General features: G+C 47.3%; 1 protein-coding gene and 1 long non-coding RNA gene across 2 annotated transcripts in view; one reads left to right on the top strand and one right to left on the bottom strand.

Moving 5' to 3' along the window:
* The first annotated feature begins 10,216 nt into the window (after positions 1 to 10,216).
* The window catches only part of LOC111846704 (semaphorin-6D-like), a 70,590-nt gene continuing 65,614 nt past the window's right edge, over positions 10,217 to 15,192 (top strand). The window contains exon 1 of the mRNA XM_023817164.2: positions 10,217 to 10,479. The gene's annotated coding sequence lies outside the window, so the exon portion shown is untranslated. The remainder of the gene's footprint in view (positions 10,480 to 15,192) is intronic.
* LOC140578189 (uncharacterized) overlaps positions 13,230 to 15,192 on the bottom strand; it is a 39,432-nt gene continuing 37,469 nt past the window's right edge. Inside the window, exons 2-3 of the long non-coding RNA XR_011982246.1 lie at positions 13,759 to 13,850; positions 13,230 to 13,514 (exon numbers count right to left, since the gene is read on the bottom strand). This is a non-coding gene — a long non-coding RNA (uncharacterized lncRNA). The remainder of the gene's footprint in view (positions 13,515 to 13,758; positions 13,851 to 15,192) is intronic.

Genomic DNA, 15,192 nt, shown 5'->3' with positions numbered 1-15,192 from the left:
TCCCTTTTCGATAATGTGCTTCAGATGGCTAGCACTTTCTGCTGTTACTTAAGCCTGGTTTGAGTGTGTCACTTGATCACAATCACAGGCATGTCATTCTGGTGCAACACAGTGTTCAACCTACAGGAGAGGAACACCACAATCCGTCATGTCCATAGGTCTAACAGATGATGTCTGTATAAATCAGAGTCAGATCTCCTTAGCTTGAGGAGGTCATAAAAAGGTCTTAGAGTGAGAAACTTCTGATGATTGACTGGTTAAAAGATTATTTAAAAATAAATTCCTAGCAAGGATATTTTACCAGACCTTTTCCAGATTAGTATGGCCTTAACTGGCGTTTTTAGACAAGATGATGGTGAGGAAACAGCTTGGCAGGCAAACAGTGAGTTAGTATGTAAACCACAGGTGAGGTCCAAGTACTCAGTAGAACATATCATTACAGAAGAGCTAAGAACACAGTAACCTAGAGGGATGATATTAATATGTTAGCACTGTCGCATGCATCATCTGCAAGTCCCCTACTGACTGCTTAGAATGCAGCCCAAGTGATCCTCTTGGAGCTTACCGGTATCCTGTCTGGATGGAGATCCACCTGTCTCAGGGATTTAAAATTCTACACCTCCTCAACACCCCCCCTTCGATTTGCCCACAGGCAGGAGTGAGAAGACGCCGTCTAATTTATGCTTGACCATGTCTCGAGGAACACAGCTGGAGAGATTCAAGCGCAGGGTGCCGCAAGTGGGCATAATTTGTCGCATTTTTTAATATTTCACTCTGCATAATCATAAAGATATAAGCCGTCCCTTACAAAACACTATAGTCTGTGGTAAATACAGAATCATGGAGATGGAGAGGAATTATCGTGAGTGAATGTGGTCTGAAAGCAGGTGGTACAGTACAACTCATATTAAACAAGAAAACGCCAAAGAGATACCTGTAGACTTTAAATACATTGTTTCAAAACATGCAACAATCCAAATATCCATCCATCTTCCATAACTGCTTATACAGCAGAGTAGTGCAGTGACCTGAAGCCTATCAGAAAAAGCAGAGAGTACAAGGCGGGGGACAGCCAGGGCAGGGTACCCCTCCATCACCGGGCAGAAGGCGGGGACAGACAGGGCAGGGTACCCCTCCATCACCGGGCACAAGGCGGGAGACAGCCAGGGCAGGGTACCCCTCCATCACCGGGCACAAGGCGGGGGACAGCCAGGGCAGGGTACCCCTCCATCACCGGGCACAAGGCGGGCGACAGACAGAGCAGGGTACCCCTCCATCACTGGGCACAAGGCGGGGGACAGACAGAGAAAACCCACACATCACAAGTCAAACAAGCTAACCCGAGAGGCGAAGCAGGTGGTTGGATTCAGAGCCCCAGCTCTGGAGGCACGATGCTACAGCCCTAACCCCCCTCCAGGCTCGGTGCTGCCACAATCCAAATGTCAGCTTTTTCATTTTTTCATTTACACATTTCTGATATTAAACTCAAGTTTTAAAACTACTGAATGTATCACTTATCATGCATCACAGCTAGTAATGTTTTATCCCCCCCACCCCTGCCGCCGCCCCCCACATTGATCCATGTCGCTGACTCTGGGAAACTGCTTCACCTGTTGTAAATATTGCATCTTACCACTTAATTGAAACAGCACACCGCTGCACTCCAAAGCAAGTACTGGAATTCATTTACGGGCCGCTCTTATCGAAGGCACCGAGCGCAGGATGCGGAGCGTCATAAATCACAGGAATTAAAACAACGCAGAAGACATACCAGCCAGCTCAATCTGATCAAGCAGCTTGTGGCTGAGTTCTGCAGCACTGAATCAGATTTACCCCCAGCAGACAGAGAGACCGAGTCCAGCTCAAACAGTGAATGACTGGCTAAAGTCTCTGCTCTTCTGACATGTCTATTATTCTTATTCTTATATAATTCTGAAGTTAGCTGAAATGGAATTGAAAATGCAATTGAAATTCAAATGCAATTGAAAGGTAACAGATGGTCTGTGCAATAACGAAAAAGAGATACTTTAAAATGACCCTGGGTATATTTGCTTGGCCAAAGACTATGCTGCTACAATAGTTACAGACACAGGTGACCACACCAATAACACAATGTTTTCCTTGTTATTTTGTTTATGGCTGTGGAGTAATTACATCAAACAGCTCGGGTTTAAAAAGCAAAACGCATAAATCGGAATCCCATTGCACCCAGGATTACTGAAAGGTAGCATCGTCTTGTCACTATAAAGAGAGCAAAGCAACGAGAATGACAAAGGGAGAGGCTGTGACCTCACTGGGCCATGTCTGGGGACACATAGCAGAGGAAACACTCCTGGAAGGAAATGGCCGATCGGGTTTGAACTGGTTATAATGGACCGAGCCAACCCAAGGCAGTAGAGGCAGCGAGCCGATGGACCGTCAGGCTGAAGCCTCTTCTGCAGAGATTGGCCAATGGTATCGAGTCGTGCGGCAGAACCACACCTGATCTCACCGCCGTTCTCAAGGTTTCAGGTCGTGTCAGATCTGCACGCCCGCCTGCAGGGGCACCAGCCTCATCTTCCATGGAGTAAGGCTAAGTACAGCATTAGAGGCACTAATGAACGTGTTATTACTCTAAGCCGGACCCTTTAGACGGAAATTTAAAAGGCTCCAGTGAAGGGTTTCCTGCCGCTAAATGCCCCATAGTGAGCTCAGGCACAGGGCATCGATCGCCGGCCGCACCCAGCGGAAACACCCCGCCCCCCATTCTAACAACCCGCCCTTTCTCAGTCACAGACGAATCAAAGACACTATTATCTAACTAACGGTGACTGTGTGTGTGTGTGGGGGGGGGGGGGGGATCGCCGCGGTACACAAGCGGAGCGGTGCTTTCATTATCATAATCACGGGATTATTGTAATCCCAGATTACAAGCGATCCAAGGCAGTGCGCCCTCACTCCTCTCACTGAACATCACCATTTTAAACAGGAGAACAACAGGGCACCTTCCTCCCCTCTGGGTGACCTGAGCTTCAGAGCCCGACTGCCATTTGCGTAGGTCTCCTTCCCAGAGTCGCGGAGACGGAGTTCAGAAAAAAATAAACGAAAGCAATGACTCACCCTCCATCCCCCTAATGCCGGGGCCTTGGAATACATTAAAGGGAAACAAAGGGGGAGAGACTTTTCCTCAAAACCCCTGAGCGGAGGAGGAGGAGAATGAACATTCCCCTCACTTGCATCATGGCACCGGCAGCCGCTAATTACTTGCTAATTATAACGCAGCTGGACGGCAGAGAGTGTTGTGAACGTGACATTAAACGGGGACAAAATAACAACAGCTCTGTGGATGGCCAGCATCGCAGGCCAGGAGTGTGGAAGCCGCGCAGCAGGCAGCGGATGTGTGGCGGCGTTGGGTGGGGGGGTTAGGTGGTCCGTCGTGCTGTCCCAAGTGACCAGGCAGGTATTCCCACCTAAAATTCCAGAAGATGGTGGAGGGGCCTAAAAGTCTGCCGGCTGCCGTTAGCATCGGGTGGAAGGGCTGAACACCCACTGCCTTCAGGGATGCGGGAAACAAAGGAACACTAACAAAGCTTCATCACGAGACACCCCGGGCAGTGAAAACAGAACACAGAGTTAATTAAGCGTTAACACTCGTTAAACCAGAAGTACTGGTGTAGCCAACTCGCCTGTAACGTCCACATTTGGAAACTGATCCCTGCCACATGTTCAGAGTAACTGTACGAAAAACTAATCAGCGCACTGCTGAGCCTCCAGTTCCCAAAATCATTTTCCAGGTGCTTCTCAACAGAGATCTCCAAATTGCATGCACCCCCCACACCACCAGACATTGTTGAGGTGACGTTAATGGACCGGCTCTGTGACATTGTAGCACGATGGACGAGGCTTTGGCAAAAATTACTCTAAAGTTACTATTTCAGACACAAACCCTCCAGTGTTTCCAACCCTTCGGTCAGACCCTCCCTATCCAGACCTTTCTGGCAGCGTTCTATGTGCCGTACACAGGACATGTTCTGCGGTTGAGTCACGCTGGAAGTGAAGCAGCAGGTAGAGGCAGGAATAAAGGCAGGAATAAAGCTGGCAAGCTTTTGGAGCCGAGTGAGGAAGGAGCCCACCGTGCGGAATGCCGTCCCAGACACTCCGCATGCCGCATCCCGCAGTTGGAGAAATACACCCCGATCTCAGGCAGAGGATGCGACGTACAACATGGCCCCGTGCCCCTTTATCGCACAAAAGCTCTTCCGGTGAAAAAATCACCCTGAAAGCTGTTTAATCTTTATTATCCGGGACAAAAAGGGCAGCGACAGAGCGGGTGACACACAGGGTGCATGTGACCTGTGCCCTGCCCCAGTGTTTGACACCTCATTGCAGTGACTGCCAGGCATAATGCACCCCCCCCCCATACAGGTACAGCAGGGGGACTGGCCTAAGTAAAGGGACACATAAGCAGGTTCAGAGGCAATGTGTGCCCTAGTGCAGTGGTTCCACACTCACACACAGGTTTGTAACTATATCTTTGTGGGGACTCTCCATTTATTTATATGGGGAAAACTCTAATCCCAACATGACGACCTTAAACCGCACCCAGCCCTAACCGTAACCATAAGTAACCAAACTAAATACGAGACTTTTGGCATTTTTAGGTTTTTGATTGCATTCACGGATTGCATGGAGGTCTGACCGCTTCTCACTGCGCTGCGTTACCACTCTCAGTGAGGATGGTATACATCAAAAGGGACAATCGACTCCACATCTCAGGCAATCCACAGGCTGTCATGGTAACTGCGTTTCAGGACACACGGCCTCTGCTTATAACCGTATTCTTCTGGAAAACAAAGTTTCCAAGACATGTGGAGCAGCCCATTCAACTGTGTGACGGGTCAGTCTGGACCCTCTACAGTCAACTTTACATACTTCAATTACTTTATTTATTGCCAATAAAACTCATTTAACTATTGTCTAGGTGTCAGCAATATAATGAAATTACAGTTTTACCGATAACAGTCAGGTGGAGATTTTCTAGAAGCACAAAAGGACTGGACCTCCCAAACAAAAACGTTCTGGATGTCATCTTCATAGGAACATCAGCTAGGTTGGCTGGAACCTGCCATCAACAGGAGCTATCATTAGACAGCCACCTGAGTCATCTAGAGCCATTCTGGAACATTCTGCTTTGTTATATCTTCCTTGGCCCGTTAAGTGGGAAAACCAGCCTGAAATGCTCACACTGGTTCTAGTTGTAAAGTTTGAAATCAGCCATTATTTTGGCATGTAAGCCTCAATGTCGGCTATGAGATGCAGGGCCAGATCTCAGAGCCACAATGGCTGTCCTCTAGAGATATGTAGAAGTCTATCTGAGACGCAGGCCACGAATGACCTTTGTTTGGCTTTTATATTAGAGGGAACGGTTTTTAAAAACTGGACTCAAATTAAAGGGGGCAGCCATGTACCAAAATAAAAGTCCTGCAGCAGCTTGCTCTTTGCTCTTTTCAGACTTTCAAAAGGAAATTAAAGTCACTCCACGCTCATAAAAATACTTAGAATGTGGTAGTTTATTGATGAATGAAGCAATCAGATGCATGGTGTGTGGGGTCATGTAGGAAAATGAGTATCACACTGAGCATACATGGAGTTTATTCCTCTGAAAAGGAACTTTCCGATAACTTTGGCTGTTTGAGCTTATAGCAAGGCACCGTTTAACCTCACAGAGCCGTTAAGTGTAGCAGTGTGAGCGCACTTTCCTACCTGTTATAGAGGCCTGACTTACTTAAAGCCACGGCTCATTTCAAGTTCACATAATCATCCTCTCTTCTGCACTAAGAAGATTTCCGTCTTGCTAGTTTTACAACAACATGCAAGGCACTTCATAAACTCCCACGCGGTTAACGGAGGCCTGTAGGCCGAGTGCTCGCACACTCGCGGCCCTCTAATGGCGGAACGCCGTCAAGGAAAGCGTAGAAATGAGTGACAGAGCATGCTTCGCCGTCCCACGCATTGTTTGGAATTGTAATTGCCCACTTAATCTTTCTGTGGTGTAATGAGTCCGCAGCTACATCCATAATCTATAGCTGGGGAATTGAGATTAGGTCCAAAGTGACAAATCGGCAGATTCGTATGCAAAACAAAGTGCGGGTGAGATCTGCATTAGCATCACAGGCTACCGGAGACTTTCGAGGGTCGGGCATGGAAGCCCCTGCTGGCGTTTCTCTGAAGATTCCTCTGGGTTTCTGTCAAGAGTGACTCTTTCTTCCATTAGAATGGCTCTCTCATCGACCCCCTGCGGTCGAGATACCGCTGCAATGGGGTTCATTCATCAAGGGTCAGGCGCCCATAGAAAAACGATCCCTATTTAAGGAGGAGAGATCTGATAGACAGGACAGTAGGGGACAGGGGTGACGGTGTGCCTTAGGGACAGCTTAGTGGACGGTGTCCTCACTGCTGGCATCCCCATAAGGAAGAGGGCAGGGCTTCCACATGCAGACATCTGTCATACGTCACTGAAATTACAGAAGAAGGCTTTACGTCAAAGCGTACTGAACAGCTAGCTAGATATACAGTATTCTACACCACCAAGAAACTCCTGGGGTTTTTAAGTATATAGAAAACAAAAAATTCTACTGCCATACTAACCTGATCCTGGGACTTATATTTCATGAGGGAAGATTAGGTTTTTTCCCAATTAATAAAGAACCTGGTTAATATTTAATAGACCACGCTCGCTCTGAATGCGTAACTCCAGAGAAGCGAAAGTTGGCTTCCACACAACGTGTCAGGAGCAGGGAGGCACTAACAATGCTACTTTAGGGGCAGCGATGTCTGCCCCCCCAGGGCGCCTTGGAAGAGCAAATTACACGCCTTCGGACATGAAAGGAGGAAGTCGGTTCATATGCAGATCACCCAAGGGGCACCTTGAAATGTCAGCAGGCCCACTGTGTCTCAGCCAGCCTTATTTACATGTAAGCCCGGCATCGGGGTGGGGAGGGGGGGGGGGGGGAACGACTCCATCTTATTAATGTACGCTTAGCAGTTGTATTTATAACACATATACCAGACGAATAATGGGAAAAGAGGAAAAACTCTGCACCCAGCAGAAGTGTCAGGAAACCGAACCCCCCCACCCCACCCCCCAGGGTGCGGGGTGCCTGCTGCTGTTCCAAGTGATGGGCCAACGGGGGGGACGGGACCCTAGACACCCATCTGACCTGCCTGAATTAAATATTCATGAGACGGCAGGACGGTGCTCACACGGGCACTGCCCCCCCGCCGTGGGCCCTGCCCTCGCCCGCAGGTGGCCTGTGTGGCGGGCCGTGACGACCCCCCCGTCCCCCTCTCCGTGGCAGCACTTCAAGCTTTAATTATTCTTGTTTTGTTTTCCCCCAGTAAAGGCTGGCACAACATACATTAGTCAAGCAGCTTGATACGTTCCTAGCTGTGGCCCATAATGCATATGGATTATCAGCTTGTGAAAAAATATATATCATATGCATGTCATTTGTATTAAATCGTAGCTAAATAATAATCATATCGGTCACCTACTGCGATTGCTCTTGAAAGTGATCATAACGCTGAGGCATGCTGAGCAGCCAGCAGCTACACATTACCCTAAACCAGATCGCCAGAAATTTCTGCCGTTCTTTACTGCCAGATATCAGGGTTATATATCATGAGAGGAGATGGGATTTTTTTCCCCAATTAATATTGAACCGGATTACTATTTTGGATTACGGATTACTGCTCTCTAAATATCCAAAAAGTATTCAGTTGCGAAACAAATGCATGCTATACATACAATTTATATTACATTGTATATTACATTGCAGTCAAATAACAATAACGATGACAATAACTCCCTGTAGTTGCTCTCGAAAGTGATTTCCGACTGGGAGAAGACAATTGACAAACACACCATCTAAATGACGCAGCTGATGGAAGAGCACGGTCCAATGGTAACGGAGCCAATAGTATGAATGGCAGCCACACTGAAAACCAGCTTCCTTTGTCATCTGAAACAGTGTGGAGGACTTCCATGTTCCATATTCCTGTTGGACTGGACTCATATGGAATCCCGGGCAGGCGTGGAGGTGCAGGAGCCAACTGAGCGACAAAGCTTTTTTTTCTGGATCCGTGGCTGATTGAGAGCTCTGGGTCTTTGTGGTCGGCCAAGCGCGGATAAGGCACTGTCTCCATCCCAGTAGCCCATTTGTTTTCCATTCGGTTAGACGCCGACGACATTGCACCTACATCCCCAGCACTCCTCCGAACAAGAAGCAGGGCAGGGGCACAGGAACGGAGAGCAGGCGCACCCATAAATCACGGAGGGAGCCACGCAGAAGCCTCATGCATATGCAGGCGCGCCAGGCCTTGGCGCGCACATGTGTCACAGCCTGTGAAGAATGAGAGCCGTCGGCTCCGTTTTGCCGGCCGGAGAGCTAACGATTCATCTGGGAAGGGAGAGTGGCAACAACCACACGCAGGAAGCATGTGATACCCAATAATGAGGAGGACCTGAAGGGAGACATCTCCCCCCAGCAGAGAGGAGAGGCTGTGACATGACAGAGGAGAGCTGGCTGAGGAGGAACACGGCTGCAACCAACAAGTAACAAAACCTGATGATCGCAAGGCTAGAGGACGACAGCTCAGCTCCTGGGTTTTGTCAGGCACAATCATGACAATAATGAGGGCTGTTTTTAATTCTGTATGACGACCATGTTCAACAAATGTGACATAGACCACCACTGGTCAAGAAGAACATCTTAACAGTGCCACGTCACCAAGCCCCGAACCTTCAAAGCAGAGCGCATCAAAATCACCGCTGCCCTCATCACAAGAACCACTCATTGTATCACGCTATGACATCGGGATCAGGAAATATTACCGGGCAGCAGTGAGCCAGAAGGGGGCGCCAGGAAGCACAGTGCACAAGGTGTGGGCCCCCCCGGACGGCACGCACACACAGTCACACACTCCAAAGACAATGTTGAGGGAAATCTACAAAACATGGGGAAAACATGTGAAGTTCACACACACAGAGCCGGGGGCGGAATCAGGCCCAGTTAGAAGCAGGTTTGGCTGGGGGGAGCAGCCAACAGATTTTGATGTTGCATTTTTACCAGATTCTCCCTCGTTCATGGGAAAAGCATTGCTATACCATTATATATTTAATCATTTTCATGGTGTACAGTTTCAATGACCAATCAGAATTTAAATTTAAAAAAAGGTGTGTGACATGCTGAACACTTGTAGGACCCCCTCAGCCTACCCCCAGACCAGGCCATGAAAGGGGGGTTTCTCTCCTTACCCCCTCCTTCTTTGCTCAGTACTGACATTCCAGTCAGTTTCAGCTTAAGAAAATCATAATACATTACTTTATGATTGGCTAAGGTGTCTCAGAAATGGGTGGATGGATGGATGAGACAAATATTGACAAATATTGACAAATATTGTGATACTTATATGTAGGAATAAATTATGATGTAATGATGTTGTCATGTATTACAACACACCCATGCACGACTCTGTAGTGAAATGCGCAATATAAAAAATTTAGTGGAACTGAACAGAACTGAATTGAATAAACCTTGTCGCAATTTTAAAGTGTCAGAAAAGCCGTCATGGTGATATGCTGTTTGACTTCTGAACATCATCGTTAACATTATCCATACTAACTTTAAAAACTTGAAAACTTTTTTAAACAAAGTGCTGACTGACTACGAAATTTGCTGGGCGAATAAAGCAATAAACAAAGCAGTCCGCACATTTAATTATCAAGTACGCACAGTCAATACAGGACGCGCCGAAGAGTGGAGGATGAATCACTTTATACAAAACGAAGGACAGGTCTAAATGTCAACATATCGAAAATTTAGCTGGGAACGAGTATTATTGATGCCAAAACCATCTTTTCTGAAACATAATGGAAACAGATGGCGGCCGTCTTAATTAGTAATTGTAATCAATGCGCCTATCAGCACGCTCCAGAAATTCTGATCATAATTGTAATTCATTAATGAAGTATCAGAACAGAAATGGATCAGACTGTTTTACAATGACCCATTGTCTGAATGCCTTATCTTTTATAAACACATAATATAACGTATTGCTCCGTGGAAAAACAAAGCGTCCGCCGTGTCCATTTTCATCGGTTTGGGGGAAAAAATGAGAAACAGATGACGGCATTATCTCCAGATAGCTGAAGACAGCCGCTGCGTAAAGCGCGCTTGGACCGGGATGCGCTCCGCTCCCCGGTGCGTCCAGAGACGGGCGGCACACGGATCGGCGGCTGCGAGCTTCGCGGAGCCAATCGAGGGGGGAGTACGGGCGCAAATTTGCGCAAATCCCACAGGAAACTACAACTACAAAAGAACGACAGAAGCAAACAAGCGGACTCCGTTACCCTGAATCTGAGACTTTGACAACTATTAATCATCGCATCCTCAGATCACTGGGATTCCGGGAGAGGCGCGTCCCTTTGTTTGCCGTGAAGTAAGTGCATCTTTCGCTCCACCTGTCTGTCTGCTCATGGCACACCGTGCTGCCATAAAACTTATCGCTGGCGTCTGAATGGAAATCGGTGGTTTCGTTCTCAATCAGCGTGGTCATACTCTTACTACACCCGCTGCCTGTGGTGCGATGCATCGCAGTTGTTCACAAAGCGAGGAAGCGGAGGATGAAGAAGAGTATGGGAAGGGGAGGAATAACTTGTTTTCACAGTGCGCATTATCGGTATATCAGCCGTGCTACCTTAAAATTACGTGCGTAACAACATAACAAAGCTCGTGAAACTGAAACGAGCAGCATCCACACGAACTGCGGGGCCGCCAGTTGCATACCCAGCGGAGCGCCGGGGACTGGCGATCGGCCGCGCTCTCTCTTTGTGGTGCCTCTTAAATTCCCAGTCGGAACGGCTCTTGCGGATCTGGTTTCTGCTTCTGTTGACTCAGGAGTGTGAGACCAAGCAATGTATCCAAGGACTGATTACAGTGACTTTAGGTTGCATGAATAATTTATGGGTTCCGTTGTAAGCTGTTGTACATCTGAAAAGCAGCTAAGTAACTTGCAAATTTCATGCATTATGATAATCGTGTACATTTTGGCTTAAGTAGGAGAAAGAGAAGTTAAGGATTGCCAGACTTCTGCTGTATTGACAATAGCTATACAGGGACCTTTAATACTGGTGTTGGTTCAGCATAAAGAAATTGTTGACACCTTAAACTAAAGGAAAGTTGGGGGGGGGGTTGTTTGTTTGTTTTGCCCTTAGTTTGCCTGTGACAGATGAGGGAGAGAAAAAATTATGAGTAAGCTCCTTTCCATCAGAAAAGGACACTGACTTCTGGCTGAGGAACTCTTTGTACAATGCCGTGTCTCTCTTAGCCCCATTAAATAGGGTCTCTGGTGTTTTCTGCCAAGATTTGCTGGAAGATGGGCTCTCTCTACAGTCTGCCGGGTCCCAGGCCTGCCCGCCGGAACCACCCTTTTCAATGAATTATAAATGCAAATGAGGTTCCGGCAGTTTCAGTTGCTATAAACCGGTAAAGCAGTGACTAGCGTAATGAATGCCCCCGTTTATCAGGCCGGAGAGCTCGCTTCTGAGCCCGACGGCTTTCTGGGTCTGAAGAATCGATCCGTGGCCATCGTCCTTTTGGCTCAGAAGGAAATTTTCTCCCCGGGAAATCAGATTGTTTTATTAATCCTGTTGCCTGGGCCTCTCTGGGGATGTAGCCTTTATTCCTGCTGTACTGTATTGCAGCCCTACTTTCTCATGCCTATTTTTTCCTGCACATTTTTACAGTTAATTAATGTAATGTTTTTAAAGTTGACCACAGAAATATGGCATGTAGCTTGTTTACCACAAAAGCTACCTTACAATTTCTAACTTGAGCAAAGAATTTTGCTTCGTTTTACTTTTGCTTTGTCAGTTACTCATTCATTGGGAAAAAAAAAACAAGAATCAATGTATGGTCCTTCAGAGAAATGTCGTGTTTTAACTGCCTGTCAGCTTTTGGCACTCCTGTCTTCAGTAAGAGCGGCCTCTTTAATTAATCTCTTAATAATCTTATTCCGTGAGGCAGCAGCCACAAAGGCTCGTTATAAATCCTGAACCTGGATGAGCTCTCTGCTGATCCTGCTGCTGCTTCTGCGTCGGCCCATGATCCTGCTTGGCAGCCTGTTCACGCTTCCTGTCCAGGCTACGGAAGCACCGCTGTACCGTCACTCTGTGATATGACCTCTTAAATCCTGCAGTTCTCTGACTCCCCACGCTGAAGGTTGTATTATTTATTTGTTTGATCTTAGGCGATTCGCTCAGCCTTATTGTTTACTGGGTGGTGGTGGATCTGCACACACAGCCATCATCTCTCTAAGCCCCTGCCAGTGATATTCACACCCGAAAGGTGACTACCCAAATGACCCTCTCCCTCTGAGGCCTCATACATACCCCTTCATTAATTATTTGCTTAAGCCGAGTCTTTTTGTCCTGAGTGACATCCAGGTGATTATTTTTATTGAAGCCATTCAGCTTAAGGTACAAAGAGTGCTTGAGACGGCCATTTTCTTCCCGGGACTCGAGGCAGAATTGCACAATTAATTTTCACTCAGTCTCTGTACCTCCACCCCCTCCCCCCAAAAAAACTGCATGGAAAATAACAGGGAAAGAATCAAGGGACTTGGGGGATTTCTGTGAGTGTCCCTGGCGCGGCCTTGGCTGGGTATTGTTGTGGTGGTGTGGTAGGTCACAGGCCTTTCCCTACGGGTGTCCCTCAGCGCCAGGCGTGTGTCTCCAGCTCAACAGTATGGAAAACAAGCGGAGCGCGCAGCTGTCGTGGCCGTCAGGACCTCCACTGCAAGCGCATCGGAGGTGAGCCATGGCGTAGCCTCATCTCATCTGTCCGAGAGGTCTATCGCAGCGGGGATCCCGATCGCAGCGGGGAAGGAAACACACGCAGGAAGGAGAAGCGGTACAGCACACAGGCACGCGGTCCGCAGCTCACGCTCGCACGCGGAGGGTGGATAGCGGCTACCAGTGATATGTGTGTGTGTGTGTGTGTGTGTATGGACCCAGTATACCTTACATTATGGAGAACAAATGCCCCATTTTTTGGTCCCCACTCGGGGACATTCAATTACATAAAAAATCTGCAATCAAAAAACTAAAAATGCCAAACGACTTGTATTTTGTTGCTTACTTATGGTTAGGGCTGGGTAGGGGCTAAGGTCGTCATGTTGGGCATATAGATTTCCCCATAGAAATGAACGGAGAGTCCCCACAAAGATATAATTACAAACCTGTGTGTGGGTGTGTGTGTGTCAAGGGGGCAAGCGCCAAGGCGAACGTGTGACCTCCGAGAAAGGTCAGCCAGCCTCACCCAGTATCCGTGCCCAGCCCCGACAGACACCTACATCTGCTGGGGGCCGGGGTGGCGGGAGGGACACATCTGAAGGACGGGCAAACGGTCAAGGACTCTCAGGGTATACAGATGGCACACTTCGCGATGAACATAACACACCTCACCGGCCTGAAACTGCGAGAGAGAGAAGCCAGACCCCAAGCTGGTTGCCCCAGCCATGATGCAGCGCAGGATACAACCATGGTAAACATTCAGCAGGTGAAAGTAGAAAAAAGCAGAAAACATATAAATCACACTAATCGTAAACAGATACTTAAAAATAAAAATGAGCAGAACATTTCTGCTTACGGGCAATGCTTCTTTTTTTCTCTCTTACTTCACTCAACCCCCAACCCCCCAGGGTGATATAAGTCCTTACCTCACCAATGGGACTCCGAGCCCTCTGGCTTCTGGTCAGTCATTGGATGACGAAGCTCACTGCTCTCACTGCTACCCCAGTAGCTCGGCTTCCTAGACGTAATCGATAAATGGCAGTATTGGTCGGTATGCAAAATGAGACACATAGCTGATGCAACTGGCCAGATATAGCGAAAGCTAAAATCTTTTCCAATTCATTTGTCATGGAATACTATTACATTACAGCAGAGTGGTCATTGGTTTATAGGAAAATATCTCGAAGGGGAGCATAATCGGTCATTTAATAATTTTTTTTCACTCTGTTAATATTCCATCTGTACAGTATTGATTTTCTTTCTCTCCATAATGTCTGTTTATCCAAACTGGTCACCCTGAACGCATTGAAACCATGTCGCAGAGCCAGTTTCATTTTTAGAATTGATTTTATTTGATCTCAAACAGTTTCACTTGCTTAACATTTTGATGGAAAACATTTGGGCGTCCTTCCTGTGCTGATCTGCAATGCTTGTCGTGGTGAAAGTGAGCTATCAGTGATTTCACCAGTATGACATGCATCACTGGCAAAGAAGTCTTATCTGATAATTAGACATAATCCATATGCTACTTTACAAGCATATAAATAATTCATGGGAAGAACGCTAAAGGCTAACACCTGTATCACCCGCTTAACCAATGTGTGTTTAATTGCCTGCGCAGAGCATGTCTGGCTTGTGGACTGACAGGCCATCTGAGTTTTACTAGTGTTTTATGGCCTGAGAGTCCTTTCTGGCTTTTTAAATCTAACAGTATTAAAACCACTCAGCTGTCCTGATAGCACATTTAAAAGCACATTTAAAGCAGTGAATACAAACATTATATACCTGTAAGTCATAACACTCAAGACGCAATGATAACAACTGCAGAAAGAGCAACGTGTGCATGTAAACACGGCGTCCTGGTTGATATTCAGAGAACTGGAAGCCCCTGGATGCTTGGTACACTGATCTGGAGTCAGTACTTGGCTTTGTACAGCACTGGATCACGTAAGACTGAGAAATGGGGAATTTTCCTGTTCCTGAGAAATAAAGACTCCTTTTTTTAGAACACAGAATAAGCTGAACACCGGTGCTGGATGCAAACACAGGGTCAGGGCTGGTATTTCATCGACTTTCCTCACACCCAGCTTTATACCGGGGAGGGGGGGGGGCTTGTTCTGGTGTACAAGAACCATTCGGCTGCCATACAGAGGTGGGGTCAACCCTGTGTGCTGACAGCCTCGCATGTCCATCACTGATCTGAGTGTCACACTCAACACTCTCTCCCCAAACTGCCAGGCTCACGACAGACTCACATTATTTGTCCTGCAAACAGCTAAAACAAAATGAAAAGCCAAACGGAAATCAGAACTAAGACAACAGGGCAGGTGCAGCGGACAACATCAGCAGTGACATCGTTT

The sequence above is a fragment of the Paramormyrops kingsleyae genome, chromosome 13 (assembly GCF_048594095.1).
Source record: "Paramormyrops kingsleyae isolate MSU_618 chromosome 13, PKINGS_0.4, whole genome shotgun sequence".
Classification (NCBI taxonomy): domain Eukaryota; kingdom Metazoa; phylum Chordata; class Actinopteri; order Osteoglossiformes; family Mormyridae; genus Paramormyrops; species Paramormyrops kingsleyae.
Note: the sequence above shows the minus strand (reverse complement) of the source record. Positions and strands in the feature narration are given on the sequence as shown.